A 19,596-nucleotide genomic window follows, 5' to 3' on the forward strand; every position below is an offset into this window, starting at 1 on the left:
TTCCCCAGGTTCCCTGCTCTCTGAGTATCTATCCCCACCCCCACCAGAACCATTATTCTTCTGCTGCTCTCTAAGTTTCTATCCCCACCCCCACCAGGCCACGATACTTCCCCAGGTCCCCCTGGCTCTCTCAGCACCTCTTGGACCTCCTGGGGTCTCAGCACCTTTCCCTGATCCACCCTGAACTCCATAGCCTTGGCTACCCAAAGACCCTGATTAGATGCTCTTCTGAGCCCTGGTCCATGCTGGCTCCTTCTTAGGGCACAGATTCCAGTGCTTGGTGGCCCCACCAACTTATATAGGTGTCATTATGACTCATTTGGCCTGTGTGTGCCTGACACAGAATTCCTTTTTAGAGACTCACAGCTTCAGTGGCCGTTCCTGCTACACTGTGTGCTCAGTCACTCAGCCATGTTCAGGCTCTTCACAACCCCACAGATAATAGCCCCCCTGTCCCCTCTGTCCATGGGATTATCCCAACAACAATACTGGAATTGGTTGCCGTTTGCTCCTCCAGGGGATCTTCTCCACCCATGCAACATACCTGCATTTCCTGTATTGCAGGTAGATTCTTTACCATCAAGCCACCTGGGAAGCCCCTGCTTGCTACACTACCATCTAAATGGAATGACTTTCTTCCCTGTAGCCCAGAAAATAAGCCTTCCTTCTCTCATTCTGTGGTGGAGAGATTGGGCTAAAAGGTATTCTTTCAGTTGTCATTTCTAAATAAATGTCATGCACTCAGCTCTCCACTGTGATCCTTCTGGTTCCCTCAGCCCACCGAAAGGCTAGACTCCTGTCATTTGAAATCTTTAGCTTTCAAGACACTCCCTCTGCTATGAGTTTTACAAGCCTGTTTTATTTAGACTCAAGGCTAAGAGTTTGACTCCATTTTCTTTCTCTGGACTTGACGTCTAATGTTAGAAAATAAAGTCATGGGATAGAAAGGAATACCAAGAATAATAATGATCAGTTAGTATTTCAAATGTTTTCTTGCTACTTATGATAAGATCTACTAAGGCTTGGAAGGTACTCAATGGTGAAGCAAAAGACCCCCAAAGAATCACAAAGAAATCAAGTTCTCCCAGAGCTATGAATTCTGTGGATCTGCCCCATCCTGACCTTTAGTTTCTAAGCCTCTTTCAGTCAGTTTTTATCACTTGCTGCTGAAAGCTCCTAACTGATACCAAGGCATTCAGTTGTGGATTTGCCTTTGAGGCTTTGCTTACACCATGACAAAACATCCTCTTTAAGAGGACTCACAGGAGATAATTACCTCTGGCCTCAATTTTATGAATAACTGCGCTTCTGATCAACTGTCTCTTTTTTTCTCCTTGGATGCCAAAAATCACTGTTGTAAGACTGTGCCAGAGATTTGTTTTAGTCAGGTCTGGTAAAACACACAGACATGGAAACATCTGTCACAAAGGAAGAATTTTTGCACTCTCACAGGTCCCTGGAAATGAGATGCAGGGCCATACAGGGAAGCCCCATGGTCAGCCAGGAGACTGAGGGAGTGGGAAAAATTCAGCCAAGAGCCTTTATGATAGTTTCCACAAAAAAGGTAAGGAGAGGTAGAGTAAGCAGATTTAATATTGGCTAATTCAATTTTGAATAATTGAGTTTGAATAATCTCAGTGAGTTTGGGGACATAGGTGTCTGCTACCTGACCCTGCATGATCAGGGCAGGGGGATCTTGGCCCAGAGTATGAGAGCCCCTTAGCCATTGGTTGGTTTGCATTTGAAAAGTGCCTGAAGGCCAGTTGTTTACCATCTCTGCTCAGTCACGTCCAACTCTTTGCAACTCCATGGACTGTAGCCTGCCAGGCTCCTCTGTTGATTGAATTTTTCAGGCAAGAATATTGGAATGCATTGCCATTTCCTCCTTCAGGGTATCTTCCTGACCCAGCAATCAAACACACATCTCTTGCACTGGCAGGTGCATTTTTTACCACTGTGCGCCTGGGGAGCCCAGCCTAGCTCTAATTGTTTACTGTCTCTGGTCCTGGGAGGGAAGTGGTCGTCACAAGGTCATCAAGGCCCCAAGACATCAAAGCATCAGAATAAAAAGACATGACTAATACATATATATACTGACTCATCCTTCTCTCTTTGTGTAAAGTGTTACTAAGCTCAGAATTAAATTTATGGTTCATTTGTCTAATTAATCTTACTCCTATACTTATCTTAGATTTCCACCTTCCATGGTCCTGTTGCTTTGCTTATTTGTTTTTATCTTTTATAATCTTATATCAGTTCAGTTCAGTTGCTCAGTCATGTCGGACTCTTTGCGACCCCATGAATCGCAGCACGCCAGGCCTCCCTGTCCATCACCAATTCCTGGAGTATACCCAGACTCACGTCCATCGAGTCAGTGATACGATCCAGCCATCTCATCTTCTGTCATCCCCTTCTCCTCCTGCCCCCAAGCCCTCCCAGCATCAGAGTCTTTTCCAGTGAGTCAACTCTTCGCATGAGGTGGCCAAAGTACTGGAGTTTCAGCTTTAGCATCATTCCTTCCAAAGAAATCCCAGGGCTGATCTCCTTCAGAATGGACTGGTTGGATTTCCTTGGGACTCTCAAGAGTCTTCTCCAACACCACAGTACAAAAGCATCAATTCTTCGGTGCTCAGCATTCTTCACAGTCCAACTCTCACATCCATATATGACCACAGGAAAAACCATAGCCTTGACTAGACAGACCTTTGTTGGCAAAGTAATGTCTCCGCTTTTGAATATGCTATCTAGGTTGGTCATAACTTTCCTTCCAAGGAGTAAGCGTCTTTTAATTTCATGGCTGCAGTCACCATCTGCAGTGATTTTGGAGCCCAAAAAAATAAAGTCTGACACTGTTTCCATTGTTTCCCCATCTATTTCCCATGAAGTGATGGGACCAGATGCCATGATCTTTGTTTTCTGAATGTTGAGCTTTAAGCCAACTTTTTCACTCTCCATTTTCACTTTCATCAAGAGGCTTTTTAGTTCCTCTTTACTTTCTGCCATAAGGGTGGTGTCATCTGCATATCTGAGGTTATTGATATTTCTCCCGGCAATCTTGATTCCAGCTTGTGCTTCTTCCAGTCCAGCGTTTCTCATGGTGTACTCTGCATATAAGTTAAATAAGCAGGGTGACAATATACAGCCTTGAAGTACTCCTTTTCCTATTTGGAACCAGTCTGTTGTTCCATGTCCAGTTCTAACTGTTGCTTCCTGACCTGCATACAGATTTGTCAAGAGGCAGGTCAGGTGGTCTGGTATTCCCATCTCTTTCAGAATTTTCCACAGTTTATTGTGATCCACACAGTCAAAGACTTTGGCATAGTTAATAAAGCAGAAATAGATGTTTTTCTGGAACTCTCTTGCTTTTTCCATGATCCAGCAGATGTTGGCAATTTGATCTCTGCCTTTTCTAAAACCAGCTTGAACATTAGGAAGTTCACAGTTCATATTGCTGAAGCCTGGCTTGGAGAATTTTGAGCATTACTTTACTAGCGTGTGAGATGCGTGCAATTGTGTGGTAGTTTGACCATTCTTTGGCATTGCCTTTCTTTGGGATTGGAATGAAAACTGACCTTTTCCAGTCCTGTGGCCACTGCTGAGTTTTCCAAATTTGCTGGCCTATTGAGTGCAGCACTTTCACAGCATCATCTTTCAGGATTTGGAATAGCTCCACTGGAATTCCATCACCTCCACTAGCTTTGTTCGTAGTGATGCTTTCTAAGGCCCACTTGACTTCACATTCCAGGATGTCTGGCTCTAGGTCAGTAATCACACCATCATGATTATCTGGGTCATGAAGATCTTTTTTATACAGTTCTTCTGTGTTTTCTTGCCATCTCTTCTTAATATCTTCTGCTTCTGTTAGGTCCATACCATTTCTGTACTTTATCAAGCCCATCTTTGCACGAAATGTACCCTTGGTATCTCTAATTTTCTTGAAGAGATCTCTAGTCTTTCCCATTCTGTTGTTTTCCTCTATTTCTTTGCATTGACCACTGAAGAAGGCTTTCTTATCTCTTCTTGCTATTCTTTGGAACTCTGCATTCAGATGCTTATATCTTTCCTTTTCTCCTTTGCTTTTCACTTCTCTTCTTTTCACAGCTATTTGTAAGGCCTCCCCAGACAGCCATTTTGCTTTTTTGCATTTCTTTTCCATGGGAATGGTCTTGATCCCTGTCTCCTGCACAATGTCACGAACCTCATTCCATAGTTCATCAGGCACTCTATCAGATCTAAGCCCTTAAATCTATTTCTCACTTCCACTGTATAATCATAAGGGATTTGATTTAGGTCATACCTGAATGGTCTAGTGGTTTTCCCTGCTTTCTTCAATTTAAGTCTGAATTTGGTAATAAGGAGTTCATGATCTGAGCCACAGTCAGCTCCTGGTCTTGTTTTTGCTGACTGTATAGAGCTTCTCCTTCTTTGGCTGAATCTTGTATAAACCATCATAAATCTTTTCTGGAACAAGAAAGTGTACAAACAAACATTTCAGTCTCTTGTAAGGACTTTCATACAAATTACTATATGAATGAAAAGTGAAAGTCGCTCAGTCATGTCCAACTCTGCAACCCAGGCCATGATATTGGAGTGGTTAACTGTTCCTTTCTCCAAGGGATCTTCCCAACCCGGGGATCAAAGCCATGGATCTCCCACATTGCGGGCAGATTCTTAACCAGCTGAGCCACAGGGGAAGCCAAAGAATACTAGGGTAGGTAGCCTATCCCTTCTCCAGGAGATCTTCCCAATCCAGGAATGGAACTAGAGTCTCCTGCCTTCCAGGCAGATTCTTTACCAACTGAACTATCAGGGAAGCCCAATGAGAATGAAAGCATACAGCAATTTTATAAGGAATCTGAACTCTACAGAACACTGCCCTGCAGCTGGATCATGAACATAACCTCCTAGTGTACAGGCCATGATACGTATTTCTTATACATTTTATAAAAATACTTTTGCTTGTGAATTTAGCAGAATGCTTGGCATAAGGAGGGTTTCCTTTCTTGAAGGGCTCTCTGAAGAAATGGGAATGGCAGTTTTCCTTTCCTCTGGATAAATTTCCCTATAATAAGCAAGTGGTAGGCCTTTGGATTCATCTGCTGCTGCTGCTGCTAAGTCACTTCAGTCGTGTCCAACTCTGTGTGACCCCATAGACGGTAGCCCACTAGGCTCCCCCATCCCTGGGATTCTCCAGGCAAGAACACTAGAGTGGGTTGCCATTTCCTTCTCCAATGCATGAAAGTGAAAAGTGAAAGGGAAGTCACTCAGTAGTGTCTGACTCTTAGCGACCCCATGGACTGCAGCCCACCAGGCTCCTCTGTCCATGAAATTTTCCAGGCAAAAGTACTGGAGTGGGGTGCCATTCCCCTCTCCATTGGATTCATCTAGTTACACTTAAATCTGCCTCAGAAATAAGAATATTCTTCTCAACAGCAAACTCTTGTTTGGAGCACATGACTTGGAGGACTTAAAAAGACTCAGTCATAATGATTGGCAGGTGTTGGAAGCTTTCTTGCCTGTTATCACTTGCACATGACCAACAGGCTCTTTAAGGGTGGCCTGACCTATCTCACACCTGAGAAAACAGGCTGGAGGCTTTAGCATCCTGCACTTAGGACCAGGATCACAACCCAGGCATCTGTGCCTTTAACCACTAGGTAGCTGCCTGGGTGCCAGGGACAGCCAGAACAATTTTAGGTGAAAGTGACAGAAACCCAAATGAAACTGAAGCGAAACAAAGATGGGAAGGAAGTAAATTCTCATTACTGATACCACACAGGGCTCTGTGGGGCTCCTGGGCACAAGGCCTTTGTATCCCCCATTTCTTTAATTATAGGAAACAATGTTCATTCAGCCTCCGTGACCTTCCCTGAGTTACAAGAGGCAGATTCAAACAGTGGTTAATCAGGGGAAGGAGGTGACAGGAGACCAAGGAGAAACAAATGATCTAGAGCAGCTTTGCAGCACAGTCCTATTTCCCCATCAACAAGTACATACAACAAAATCTTTGAGCTGTTTTTCAGCTACCTGAAACCCTCCAGGTGGGAGAAGTTAACAATCACAGATGGTATGCTGCCCACAAGCATGTAGACCCCAGAGAAGTTGGACCTGAAGGTTGATGCTGCTGACTCCTACTTATCTTACCACCAACCCATCAGAAGAATGTCCACAAGCTGATCATGACTTCTTTGAACCGTTACTATGAAACTTGTCACTATCTTCCCCAGGTTGGGACACTTGGTTTGAAGGATGAGCTCACTCTGTTCCCCTTTGCCTGACAAAGCAAGAAAGCTTTCCTTTTCTACTTCCCCCCAAAACTCTGTCTCTGAGATTTGATTTGACGCCAGTAAACAGAGAAACTGATCTTTTGGCATCATTACTCAAGCAATGGGAAGGGGTACAGGTATAGGCTGGGTCTTCAGACCCAAACCCAGCACCTCCAACCTGTCTCTCTGTCTCCCAACTCCTTCTCTGGGTGTGTGGGGCCCTAGCCACACAGGACTCCCACCCAGATCTGGGATGCCCAGAGCCCACAGAAGCAGCCCCATCTCTGCCCTCTGCAAACCAGCCTGAGTGAGGGCTCTCCCTGGACCATTTGATCGCGGGTTCATCCAGGACTGAGTGCTATTTCTGGCTCATCCTGGGTCATGTGCCTGGTCCTGGTTTGTGGGGATGGGGGAGTACAACAATGTGATTGATAGTGCTGGGCAGCATCGACAGCCAGTCCCCAGGAAGACAGAAGGGTGTGGACAGATGTCTACCACAAAGCGTCCAGGCATCTCAGCATCCTGTGCCTGTGCAGCAGTGCCTTCTCCCTGGAGGCATGCACAGCAGTTCTCTTGCCCCAGGGAAGCCTCCATGCTGGGAAAGTCAGCACTAAGACTGAGCAGCAGGGATGTGGCAGGTGTTCTGCTAGCAGCCCCCTGCCATGGTGAGAAAGCTTCTGTTATGATGTGATGTAGGCGTGATACAGACAGCTGCCACAGGTCGCTTAGAACCATGAGTTTTGACATTGAACCAGAAACACATTGAGGGTACGGCTCTCCGGCTCTCCATCAGAGCTGAGAGGCTGCCTGCACAGCTTCCTCTAGGGAGGGCAGCCTCCAGGGTCCAGGAGGGCTGATGGAAAGCAGGCACACAGTTACAGCACAAGCCTGGATTTGCGGTGCAGAGGTGGTTTCAGTTACATATGGCTGTTCCAGGGATCAGGCCACGCATCTCCGAATTTCCTTCCAAATACATGGATGCTGACAAATGGCCCTAGGTGATGGAGACTTGGTTTGAAAGTCACCAAAGTCCTCCAGGATCACAGCAATATCTCCTCGCCCACCTGCAATCCCAGGGCTAGGTGCTCCTGTAAAGAAATGAAGCTGAGCAGTCTATTGCATGGAATACACATGGGCCAAGTGAGGTAGATCTGTGATCAGGCTTCCAATGAGGCTAGTTCCCTTGAACTAGCTGGTTCTGATGCTGGTTTCCCATGGAAAGAGGGTGCCAGCCCTGGGGTGCAGCCGTGGTAGAGCTGACACTGGGGCTCTGGGCCCCGTAGATGTTCCACATAGCTCTAGAAAGAGGGACATGTATGGCTTTTCAAAACTGTGGGATCAAATTCATTGATTCTATCTGTCAAGGCTAGGTTCAGAGGCAAAAAGTACTTCAAAATGAAAAAAAAATTATTTGCAAAAATAAGCGAGGGAATCATACATCAATAAAACCGATAAAAAAATCCAACAATATCTAACCCCCATAAGATCATCATTTTACATCTATCCGTTCATGGTGGGAAAAGATCAGCTCCTTACATCCTGATGTTGTGTACAGCCTCAGACATTAACCCAAAGCCAGGATGATGTGGCTCCTGCTGAGAGTCCTGGATTACAGGAAATGCTCAAGATTTTGTTCTTTGCAGAAACCAAAACTAGACAGAGTGGCTGTATTATTTTTCTTTTGTATGAAGTGCTTTTTCTCCCTACTTGTGGGAAATAAGCTACACAGTGATAACAGAGCTGAATCAAGTGCTGATTTCCTCACGATGAACTTTATTTACATTCTGATCCATTTCTCCTTATTACAGTATCATCCAAACCCTTCAAAGATGTAATTGAAATCAGTATCACCCCTAGGAGTGATCAGGAAGTTCCTAGCATGGTGAGGAAAAGTGGCTTCAACAAACATGACAAGTGTCATTTCACATTGAAGAAGTTAGACAAAGTAGGGCCCAAGTTGCTTCATTCTATTTCTTTCTGTTTTTTTTTTTTTTTTTCTTATTTCCTGAACACACTCTGAGACACATGGATCTTTACATCTGTTGATCTTGATGAAGCAGAATATCCTGAAATGTCATTCTTCTCAGCACGTCCTCTCTATTCTGTGACTCTTTCATTGTTCAGGAGGCTGCTGTTTGATGCATCAAGAAAGGCTGAGTATCTTTGGCTTTGATTTCTAACTTTGGTTTTGTGTTGGGTTTTTTTAGCATAGTTTTTAATTTTTAAATTAATTTTTATTGGAGTATAGTTGATTTACAATGTTGTGTTAGTTTCTGCAGTACAGCAAAGTGAACCAGTTGTGCATACACATGTATCCACTCTTTTCCTGTATAGGTCATTATAGAGCATTGAGTAGAGTTCTCGATGCTATCCAGTAGGTCCTCATTAGTTATCTATTTTGTATAGAACAGTGCATATACATCCAACTGAACCTCCCAGTTTTATGCCTCACCTTCTTTCCCCTTTGGTAACCATAAGGTTGTTTCCTATATCTGTGACTATTTCTGTTTTGTAAATAAGTCCACCTGTACCATTTCTTAGATTCCACAAATAAGTGGTATCATATGATATTTGTCTTTCTCTGTCTGACTAACTTCAGTCAGTATGATAATCTCTAGGTCCGTCCATGTTGCTGCAAATGGCATGATTTCATTCTTTTTATGGCTGAGTAATATTTCTGCTAAAGCTGAAACTCCAGTACTTTGGCCACCTCACGCGGAGAGTTGACTCATTGGAAAAGACTCTGATGCTGGGAGGGGTTTGGGGCAGGAGGAAAAGGGGACGACAGAGGATGAGATGGCTGGACGGCATCACCAACTCTATGGACGTGAGTTTGAGTGAACTCTGGGAGTTGGTGATGGACAGGGAGGCCTGTCGTGCTGTGATTCACGGGGTCACAAAGAGTCAGACACGACTGAGCGACTGAACTGAACTGAACTGAATATTTCATTGTATATATGTACAGCTTCTTTACCCATTCCTCTCCAATGGACATTTAGGTTGCTTCCATGTCTTGACTATTGTAAACAGTCCTGCAGTAAACATTAGTGTGGAAATAGTGACAGATTCTATTTTCTTGGGCTCCAAAATCACTGCCGACAGTGACTGCAGCCATGAAATTAAAAGATGCTTGCTCCTTGAAAGGAAAGCATTGACAAACCTAGTCAGTATATTAATAAGCAGAGACATCACTGTGCTGACAAAGGTCCATATAGTCAAAGCTATGGTTTTTCAGTAGTCATGTACAGATGTGACAGTTGGACCATAAAGAAGGCTGAGCACAAAAGAATTGATGCTTTCAAATTATGGTGCTGGGAAAGACTCTTGAAAGCACCTTGGACTGCAAGAATCAAACCAGTCAATCTTAAAGGAAATCACTCCTGAATATTCACTGGAAGGACCGATGCTGAAGCTGAAGCTCCAATACTTTGGACACCTGATGCAAAGAGCCGACTCATTGGAAAAGACCCTGATGCTGGGATAGATTGAAGACAGAAGGAGAAGGGGGTGACAGAGGATGAAGTGGTTGGATAGAATCGCTGACTCAGAGGACATGAGTATGAGAAAACTTGGGAGATGGTGAAGAAGAGGGATGCTGGTGTGCTGCAGTCCATGCAGCCACAGAGTCAGACATGACTTAGTAACTGAACAACAACAAACATTGGGGTGCATGTATTGTGTCAAATTATAGTTTTCTGTGGATAAATACCCAAGAATGGGATTGCTGGATGATATGATAGCTCTATTAGGTTAGGTTTTTAAGGAACTCCATGCTGTTCTCCACAGTGGCTGTACCAATTTACACTTCCACAGAGTAGGAGGATTTCCTTTTCTCTACAGCCTCTCCAGTTTTTATTGTTTTTGTTTTATTTGTTTATGGTCTTTTTAGATGAGGTCAGTACTGAGGCCCAGAGAAATTCTTGTTCTTGCCCAGAACTTTCTGCAAGTCAGGAGGCCCCTGTCCCTAGCTCTAAGTTGCCAGCATCATTCTCCTTGTCACCCCATGACTATCTGCCGTTCCCCTACCTCACCCAGAAGCAAGGGTGTCACAGAGCTGCCCAGTCCACCGGAACTCTCCATCCCGTTCAGCCAGACTCCAGAGGAAGCAAATTTATCAGCGCTAGCAACAAAGAGCTTTTCTTGCCAGTGTTAAATTCAAAACCAGACTAGCCTATATGTGTGATCCACACTGATAATGTGTAAATACCTAAAAATCCACCGCCATGTCTCAAAATGAGGAGCCACAAAAAAAAAAAAAAAAAAAAGATCACAACATATAAACAGAAGCTGGAGTGAAGAGTCCTTTCAGACTAATCAGGAAACTGGATGTGTTTTTCAACAGGCCCATCACAAAAGGTCAAGTCTGGCCCAGTGAGCATATGCCACACACACGCCACAAAAGCAAACTTCAACTCACTAGTGAACAAAGAAAAGCAAATGAAGTCAACAACCAAGGCCTTTATTCCCCATCAAATTTCTAACGGAAAAGTGATGCTACCAGTGTCAGGAGGGCCCCCAGCCCCCTTCCGTCCACACATCTCCCCTCCCCCTTCCCCCCATTTTTTTATTCCTTTTTTTCTGCAGCTGGGCGTTGGCAACTACGTATGTCAAGTCCTCATTTTCTTCTGGTCGCAGAAGTCGCTTACTTGACTCCTCAGCCAAGGGGAATTTGTCCATGTCTAGGGAAAAGCCAGCTGCACATTAGGCCACTGTGGAGGGCTGGGTGGTCAGCAGCTAATTCTGTTGGGATTAGCACAGCATCACTTCTCAGCAGAGACCTGGTCTAGAAAACAAGTCAGCTGGAGACAACATATCCTTTTAGCTGAAGTGCAAGCTTCCCTCTCTCTGGATGCTTTCAAAACAAAAACTGCCCCCAAAAGTGGGGAGAGGAGTTGATAAGAAAATATGACATGGGCTCCAGGTGTGCCTGCCTCCTTCAGCCTGCAGTTTCCCCTCCAGGCGCCACTTTAGCATGAAGTCATGGGTGGGAACATTTGTCAGAACATTTGGGAGATCTGACGTACGGGAATATAATCTCCATTTCAGGACTGCCAGCCACTAAGACCAGTGTGTCCCACTTAGGGAAAAAATAAAATCACACACATGTACAATTAGGGCCTTAGTAAAGGAATTCTTAAAATTTCAGTTTGCCAAAGCAAACATAATTTCATTCACTTATTGATTCACTATTGGGTTTCTACTAAGTGCTAAACGCTAGGAATACACAGGTAAAAACAACAGACGTGGCCCCTTCCCAGAGCCAGCATCTAGCGGAGGAACCAATAGAAAATACCGTGGATGCTGTATGACTGAATCACTCTGCTGTACGCCTGACACTAACACAGCATCATAAGTCAACTATACTTCAACATAAAATGAAAATTAAAAAAGAAGGAAAGAAAATACATTAGATGTTTTTGGCCCAGGGAGGCTTCTGTGGTAACAACGTCTCCTATTTTCTGTATTCTCAGACTTTAACACGTGATGAATACCTGGCTGCTGTTGTTCAGTCACTCAGTCGTGTCCAGCTCTTTGCAACCCCATGGACTGCAGCACACCAGGCTTCCCTGTCCTTCACCACCTCCCAGAGCCTGCTCAAACTCATGTCCATTGAGTCAGTGATGTTATCTAACCATTTCATGCTCCGCCAACCCTTCTCCTTTTGCCTTTCCTCTTTCCCAGCAAACACTGGAGGGGCTGCCAATCCCCACGGAGAGTTAACTTACCCCAGGAGCAAACTTTTCAAATGCAAAGCAGCCAACCCAGAGCCCACCCTACTGACCAGCTGCTCTATGTGACTCCACTCAGGATCCCCGTCCCCTGCTCCAATGGATCCTGGACCACACGACTAGGGACCCCCACACCCAGCGTCCCCTGAATGATCCAAACCAGCACCCGTGGAGGCTGCTGACCCAGCCTTGCCCTTTTCTTCCCACACAAGCTATAATTAAAGCCCGTACCCACATCTCCCCTTGTTTCCCTACCTCCTGACCGAACAGTCTTCCTCTTGTGGCCTTGCAGTGCTCGGCACCTCCTCTTTCTTAGGGAACTTTGGTATAAAAATATTTCTTCTTCATGGCAGTCATTTCCAGGTTTGAGTGTCTTTCCTGATAAAAGAAAGCAGATCAGGGTGGGGTGGGGGGCTTCTGCAGGGTGGAGGTTTAGCTGCTCCCTGAAGCAGGAGGAGTTATTATATCAGAGGTGGGGGCAGGGGAGACATTGCAAGCATAGGCCTTAAGGCGGGATGAGACTGGCTTTCTGAGGGCCTGGAGGAGACCTTAGGGGCCAGAACCTGGGGAGCAGGGCAGGGGCCCTGTTCACAGGGTGCGCCTTCCATGAGCACTTTCTGTTCTGAGTCCTGGGAGCCTGTGGGGCCCACGGCTCCTTCTCAGGGTCCTTGACATGAGGGGCTGTGGTACAAATGCAGACAGAATGTCCTCGTAGGGTTCAAGGGACCCCAGTCTGAACAGGATGTGGCCTGAGCTCATGCCACAAACAACTGGAGAAAACACTCTGTGAACTGCCATAAAAAGTGTTTAAGAGGATATTTGATCAGTTAGCGTGGTGTTTAATAAGGCAGAAAGAATCTTTCAAATACTAAAGGCTAAAGCCCATTTTCCATGTGTTTTCTCATAAAATCCTTCCTCAGTGCATTGCTGGTGCATCTTCGATAGGATTTGACAACTGGGTCCTGTCTGAGGACTGAGCTGTGGTGTGATGCCTCCAGTGAGAGCAACGGAACTCTCTTGAGAATCAGATCAGCTACTGGTGAGAAGAAGGAGCTGTGCCTGCCTCCCTCCCCAAACCGTGCTTCCAAGGCAGTGAGGGAGCAGGCCCAGGAATGCAGTGCGGGGCTAGTGACCTATCTGAGGCCCCAGGCACTGTCTGGGGCATCTTTTTTTTTCCATTTTAGCTTTTTATAGATCTATAATACATATCCAGCAAAATGTCAGATGGTGAGTATGCAGCTCAATGAATTTTCACATTCTGAATTCACTTGTATATTCCACACCCTGATTAACAAACAGCATCACCAGCAATCCAGAATCCCCTCAGAGACTCACTTTGGTCACTATATGCTCTGCAGGCAATCACTATCCTAAGTGTTCTTATTGAGATAAAACTGATATGATGTCAAATTAACCATTTGAAAGTGAACAGTTCAGTATCACTTAATCCACTCACAATGCTGTGCAACCATGCCCACCTCTGTTTAGTTCCAAAACACTGTCATCACCCCAAAACAAAGCCCCTCACCCAGGAAGCAGTTCCTCATCTATAACCTACCTCACCTCAGCTCCTGGAAACCACCTCTCCGCTTTTTGTTCCTAGATTTACCTATTCTGTATATTCATACAAAAGGAGTCAGACAGCATATGACCTTTCATGTTTGGCTTCTTTCACTTAGTGTAAGGTTTTCAAGATTCATCCACTTTATAGCTTCATCCTTTGTATCGCTGAACTATATGAATGGGGTACATTTCTTTATGCATTCATCTATTGATGAGTTATTATCACTTTTGGTCTATTATGAATAATGTTGCTCCAAACATTCATGTACAAGTGTTTGTTTTAGTACCTGGTTTCAAATCTTTCATGTATATATCAAGGAGTGGAATTTCTGAGCCATAAGGCAATCCTATATTTAACTTTTTGAGGAACTGCAAAACTGTCTTCCAAAGTGACTGCACCATTTGACATTCCCACCAGCAGTGCATGAGAATTCCAGCTCCTCCATATCCTTGCCAGTATTTTTTGTTTTGTTTTGTTTTGTTTTTTTGCATATCTGAGTGAGAACGAAGTGGCCTCTCATTGCAGTCTGATCCATGTTTCCAGAATGACATTGAACATCATATGCTTATTACCCATTTGTTTATTTTTTCTTCTGTAGAAAAGTCTATTTAAATCCTTTGCCTATTTTTAATTAGGTTACTTATTTTTTACTGGTGAATTTTGGGAATTATTTCTCTTTTCTGGACACAAGTTTCCTAGCAAATATATGATTTGCAAATATTTTCTTCCATCCTGTGGGTTGTCTTTTCACTTTCTTGATAGTATCCTATGAGAAACAAAGGTCTTCAATTTTGAAGCTCTGGTTCAAGATGGTCACATAGTAGGATCCCAAACTTTCCTCCTACCATAGACACACAGTCTATAGCTACATATGGAATGATTTCTTCTGAAAAAAAAGAAAAGATCTCACAATTGTCTAAATAACTCTTAGTACATTGGGTGAGTGAGAAAAAACACATCGAAGTGGGTACGAGATGCTGAGACACAGTCTCACCATACACCCCACGCTCAGCATGGAGACCCACAATTGAGAGGGAACTCCCATCCCAAAGCTTCCCCCTGAGAAGTGAAGGGTCTGAACCCACATCTGGCACCCCTACTTTCAAGACTTGCACTTGGGAAATGAGCCCTCAAAACATCTAACTATGAAAGTCACTGGAGCTATCTACAAGATACATGAGGCTGTCATGATCTTGAAGGGAAACAGCTCTTGAAGAGCAGCATGAACTTGCTCCCAGGGTGCAGGGGCAGTGGCTGAAAAGAGCCCAGACTTTCTGTGAAAGAGGCTTGTTGATCTTGAAGCATCGGCCTGAGGGGCCGGCCTCTAGCTTGACACCCTCTGGTGTTCAGATGGCCCTCTCTGCAGGCCAGTAGGGGCCATCTTCACTCTCTGCCTCACTCCACGCTGCCACTATTGAGCTTGCACCCTCATCTGACACCCAGTTTTTTCAGCTGCCACCCAGGAGACACCTCTTGATTGCCTGACTCTGCTAGCTGGTGGGCTGATGCTCGTGGGTCCCACAGGGCTGTAACAAATGGAGAAAGGGTTTAACAGACACAGCAGAGACAGCAGACCAAGGGCTGTCAGCTCATCTCCACAGCTAAAGCCTGAGGGGCAGGCTCCAAACAACATGTCTATAGAGATGTAACCCTTCCCAGAGGCCTGGAGGGCAGGCACCATCCTCACACTGTCCTCTGCCATGTTCCAGAGGGCACAGACCTCCCAGAGAGGAGCTGTACACATCTGGTACCCCAGTTTTCACATCTGGTTTCCTGGTTTTCATATCTGGTGCCCTGGTTTCTGTGGTTGACCGCAAGGGATGTCCCTGGATGCCCTGGGGGACTCATATTTGTAGGTCTCAGGGGACTGGGACAAACAGAGGGATAGTTTTTGGCCAGCTGCCACCAGGGCACAGAGCAGACCCAGAAGACTGAAACTAACCCCCTTCTTTCTTTGAAAGGGGCCTATTGACTGACCTTCATGGCTCTAGCCTAAAGAGCAGAGTTCTAATTAAACTTGTATCTAGGGTCTTCCCAGGCAGCTCTAGTGGTAAAAGAATCTGCCTACTAATTCCGGAGACCCAAGAGAAGCAGTTTTGATCCCTGGGTTGGGAAGATTCCCCTGTAAGAGGAAATGGCAACCCACTCCAGTATTCTTGTCTGGAAAATTCCATGGACAGAGGAGGCTGATGGGCTACAGCCCATAGGGTTGCAAAGAGTTGGATACAACTGAGCACACACACACATTATGGGGCTGAGTGCAATCCTCTCCAGAGACCAGGGAGGCTGGTGGGTGCCATCTTCAAGCCTGCTCTCTGCCCTGCTTGAGGTCATTGCTGTCTCCAAGAAAGGAAATTGTGGCTTTTCTGTGCTATCCAGACAGGGTCCATATGGCATTGTTCTGGATTCCCAGCGTAACTTAAAGGGAAACTTTCATGGTACCTGGAACCTTTGATGTACTGCAAATGAAGGAGGAGGATATCCTCAAATTCCTGCGAGAACCCACTTGGGTGGTGTCAACCTTAACTTCCAAATGGAACAGTACATCTACAAAAGGAAAAGTGATGGCATCATAAATCTGAAGGGAACTTCAGAGAAGCTTCTCTTGGCAGCTTGTGCCACTGTTGTCACTAAAAACTCAGCTGATGTCAGTGTCACATCCTTCAGGAAGTTTATTGCAGCCACTGGAGCCACTCCGATTTCTGGCCACTCACTCCGGGCTCCTTCCCTAACCAGATCCTGATGGCCTTCCAGGAGCAAAGACATCTGGTGCTCACTGGTTTCAGGGCTGACTGTCAGCTTCTGTGAGAGGCTCTACATTAACCTGCCTATCATTGTTCTGTGTAACACAGACTGTCCTCTGTGCTATGTGGACACTGCTATCCCATGCAACAACCAGGGAGCTCACTCAGTGGGTCTGATGTGGGGGGTGCTCACCTGGAAAGTTCTGCACATGCATGGCACAATCCCCAGTGAACACGCATGGGAGGTCATACCTGATCTCTACTTCTACAGAGATCCTGGAGAGACTGAAAAGGAAGACCAGGGAACAGCTGAGAAGGCTGTGACCAAGGAGGAATTTCAGGGAGAATGGATCACTCCAGCTCTGGAGTTCACTGCTGTTCAACCTGAGGTGGCAGACTGGTCTGAAGGCACGCTGGTGCCCTCAGAGCCTACTCAGCAGTTCCCCACTTGAGACTGGAGCATTCCAACCTGCCACTGAAGACTGGCCTGCAGCTCCCACTGCTCAGGACACTGGATGGGCAGCAGTGGTCTTAAGCTCTTCTACAAACACGTAAAGTGGAAATAGGTTGACAGAAAATAAACTGTTTTGAAAGAAAAGAATAGAAGAGATTGTGTACATGTCTGTTGCCTAGCTTTTGTGTTTGTTGCCCAGAGGACACATTCCTTGATAGCTGGCTCTGGTAGCCAGTGGGGCTTGTGCTCACAGGTTCAACAGGATGGTAGCAAACAAAGAAACAATTCTTCACTGGCTACTACCCAGGGCTCAGTGAAAAAGGAGCAGAGAATGCCCATCTCTCAGCCTTCTCCAAAAGAGGTATATTTATATACTTTAAATGCTGCTGCCAAAGAGTCTGGCTTTCAATCAGCCTGCATCTAGATACTGACCAGGATCCTCCCCTTTGGAACACTGACAAGTCTTGGTACAGCCTCAGCTCCTGGGAGCCACTAAGAATAGACAGTCTGGACAATCACAAAGGTTTAAGACACAACCAAGAGCTAGGGCGGGGTTGAATAATAAGGTTCATCTCCTACACGAGATCACACCTTTAAGACTGAGAAAAGTGGCCGTTTTATCTAATACACAGAAACCAACACAGAGAGTCAAGGAAAATGGAGTAATATGTTCCAAATTAACAAACAAGATAAAACCTCAAAAAAGACCTTAATGACACAGAGATAAGTGATTTACCTGATAAGAGTTCAAAATAATGGTTATAAAGACACTCATCATGCTTCGGAGAAGAATGAATGAACAAAGTGAGAATTTCAACAGAGATGGAAAATATAAGAAAGCACTAAAAGAAATCACAGAACTAAAGAACACAGTAACTGTACTGAAAAATACAGAAGAAAGGATCAGCAAACTCTAATACAGGGCCACTGGAACCCACCTAATCAGAGCAGAAAAAAGAATGAAAAAGGGTGAAGGTGGCGTATGAGACAGTATCAAGTGGACCAACATTCAGATTCTAGGAATCTCAGAGGAAAAATGAGAGAGAAAGGGTCGGAAGGTATCTTTGAAGAAATAATGGCTAAAAACGTCCATAGCCTGGGAAAGGAAATAGGCATCCAGATCAAGGAAGCCAAGAGAGTTCCAAAGATAAGCCCAAAGAGACCCACACCAGATTACATTACAATTAAATTGTCAAGAGTTAAAGACAAGAAAAGGATATTAAAAGAGTAAAGAGAAAAATAAGTTATGTCCAAGGGAACCTACATTGAGATTATCAGTAGATACTCTTATTATTGGTAGAAAATAACTTTGCAGAAACTTCGCAGGTCAGAAGCGAGTGGCATCATATAATTAAAGGGCTAAAAGAAAAAAAAACAAAAACAAAAAACAGCAACCAAGAATACTCTCCACAACAAAGTTGTCCCTCAGAAATGAAGAGATTTCTAAACAAGGAAAATCTAAAGGAGATCATCACCACTAAACCTATATTATAAGAAATATTAACAAGACTTCTTTAAATTGAAGCAAAATGCAGTAATTAGTAACAGGAAAACATATGAAAGTAGAAATCTCACTGGTAGATACAGTAAAATTCAGAATAATCTAATATTGTAAATGTGGTGGATTAATCACTTACAAAGCCAGCTGCTGCTGCTGCTAAGTCACTTCAGTTGTGTCCGACTCTGTGCGACCCCGTAGACGGCAGACCACCAGGCTCTCCCATCCCTGGGATTCTCCAGGCAAGAACACTGGAGTGGGTTGCCATTTCCTTCTCCAATGCATGAAAGTGAGAAGTGAAAGTGAAGTCGGTCAGTCGTGTCTGACTCTTCGCGACCCCATGGACTGCAGTCTACCAGGCTCCTCCGTCCATGGGATTTTCCAGGCAAGAGTACTGGAGTGGGGTGCCATCGCCTTCTCCGTACAAAGCTAGCTGGAAGGTTAAAAGATAAAAGTAGAAAAATAACTATAATTACAATGATTTGTTAAAGGATACATAAGCTAAAAATATGCAAATTGTGACATCAAAAATACATAACATGGTGGGAAAGTAAAAATGTATATCTATAGAATGAATTCAAGCTTAATTATTATCAACTTAAACTATTATAAATATAAATTGTTTTATGTAAGTCTCATGGTAATCATAAAGCAAAAAACCTATAGTAGATAAAAAAGATAAAGAGAAAGGAATCTAAGCATACTGCTACTGAAAATCATCAATTCACAAATGAAGAGCAAGAGAAGGAACAAAGGGATTACAAAATATCCAGAAAACAAGTAACAAAATGGCAGCAAGTAAATGCCCATCAATAATTACTTTAAATGTTAATGGACTAAATTCTCAAATTGGAGTGACTGAATGGAAAAAAAACCCTATATGCTCCCTTCAAGAGACTCACTTCAGATGTAAACACACACAGAATGAACATGAAAAGATAGGAAAAGATATCCCATGGAAAAGGAAATCAAAAGAAAGCTGGGTTAGCTACACTTTTATCAGACAAAATAGAGTTTAAGACAAAGACTGCAATAAGCAAAAAAGAATGGGATTATATAATGATGAAGGTTTCAATCCAACTAAAGGATATAACATTTGCAAATATTTATGCACCCAATATAGGGGAGCCTATTTACATAAAGCAAACGTTAACAGACCTGAGGGAGAAACAGAAATGCAGTAATGAGGAGACTTTAATATTCTAGTTTCATCAATGACTAGATCATCCAGACATACAATCAATAAGGAAATATTGGCCTTAAACAATATCGGCCTTAAACAACATGTTAGACCAGACGGACTTCGTCATTCAGTTGCTCAGTCGTGTCCGACTCTTGGCG

General features: G+C 44.3%; 1 pseudogene; it reads left to right on the plus strand.

The window, feature by feature from the left end:
* The first annotated feature begins 15,942 nt into the window (after positions 1-15,942).
* On the plus strand, positions 15,943-16,858 carry LOC113885198 (annotated as a pseudogene).
* The last annotated feature ends 2,738 nt before the right edge of the window (positions 16,859-19,596 follow it).

This window comes from Bos indicus x Bos taurus, chromosome 28 (assembly GCF_003369695.1).
Source record: "Bos indicus x Bos taurus breed Angus x Brahman F1 hybrid chromosome 28, Bos_hybrid_MaternalHap_v2.0, whole genome shotgun sequence".
Classification (NCBI taxonomy): domain Eukaryota; kingdom Metazoa; phylum Chordata; class Mammalia; order Artiodactyla; family Bovidae; genus Bos; species Bos indicus x Bos taurus.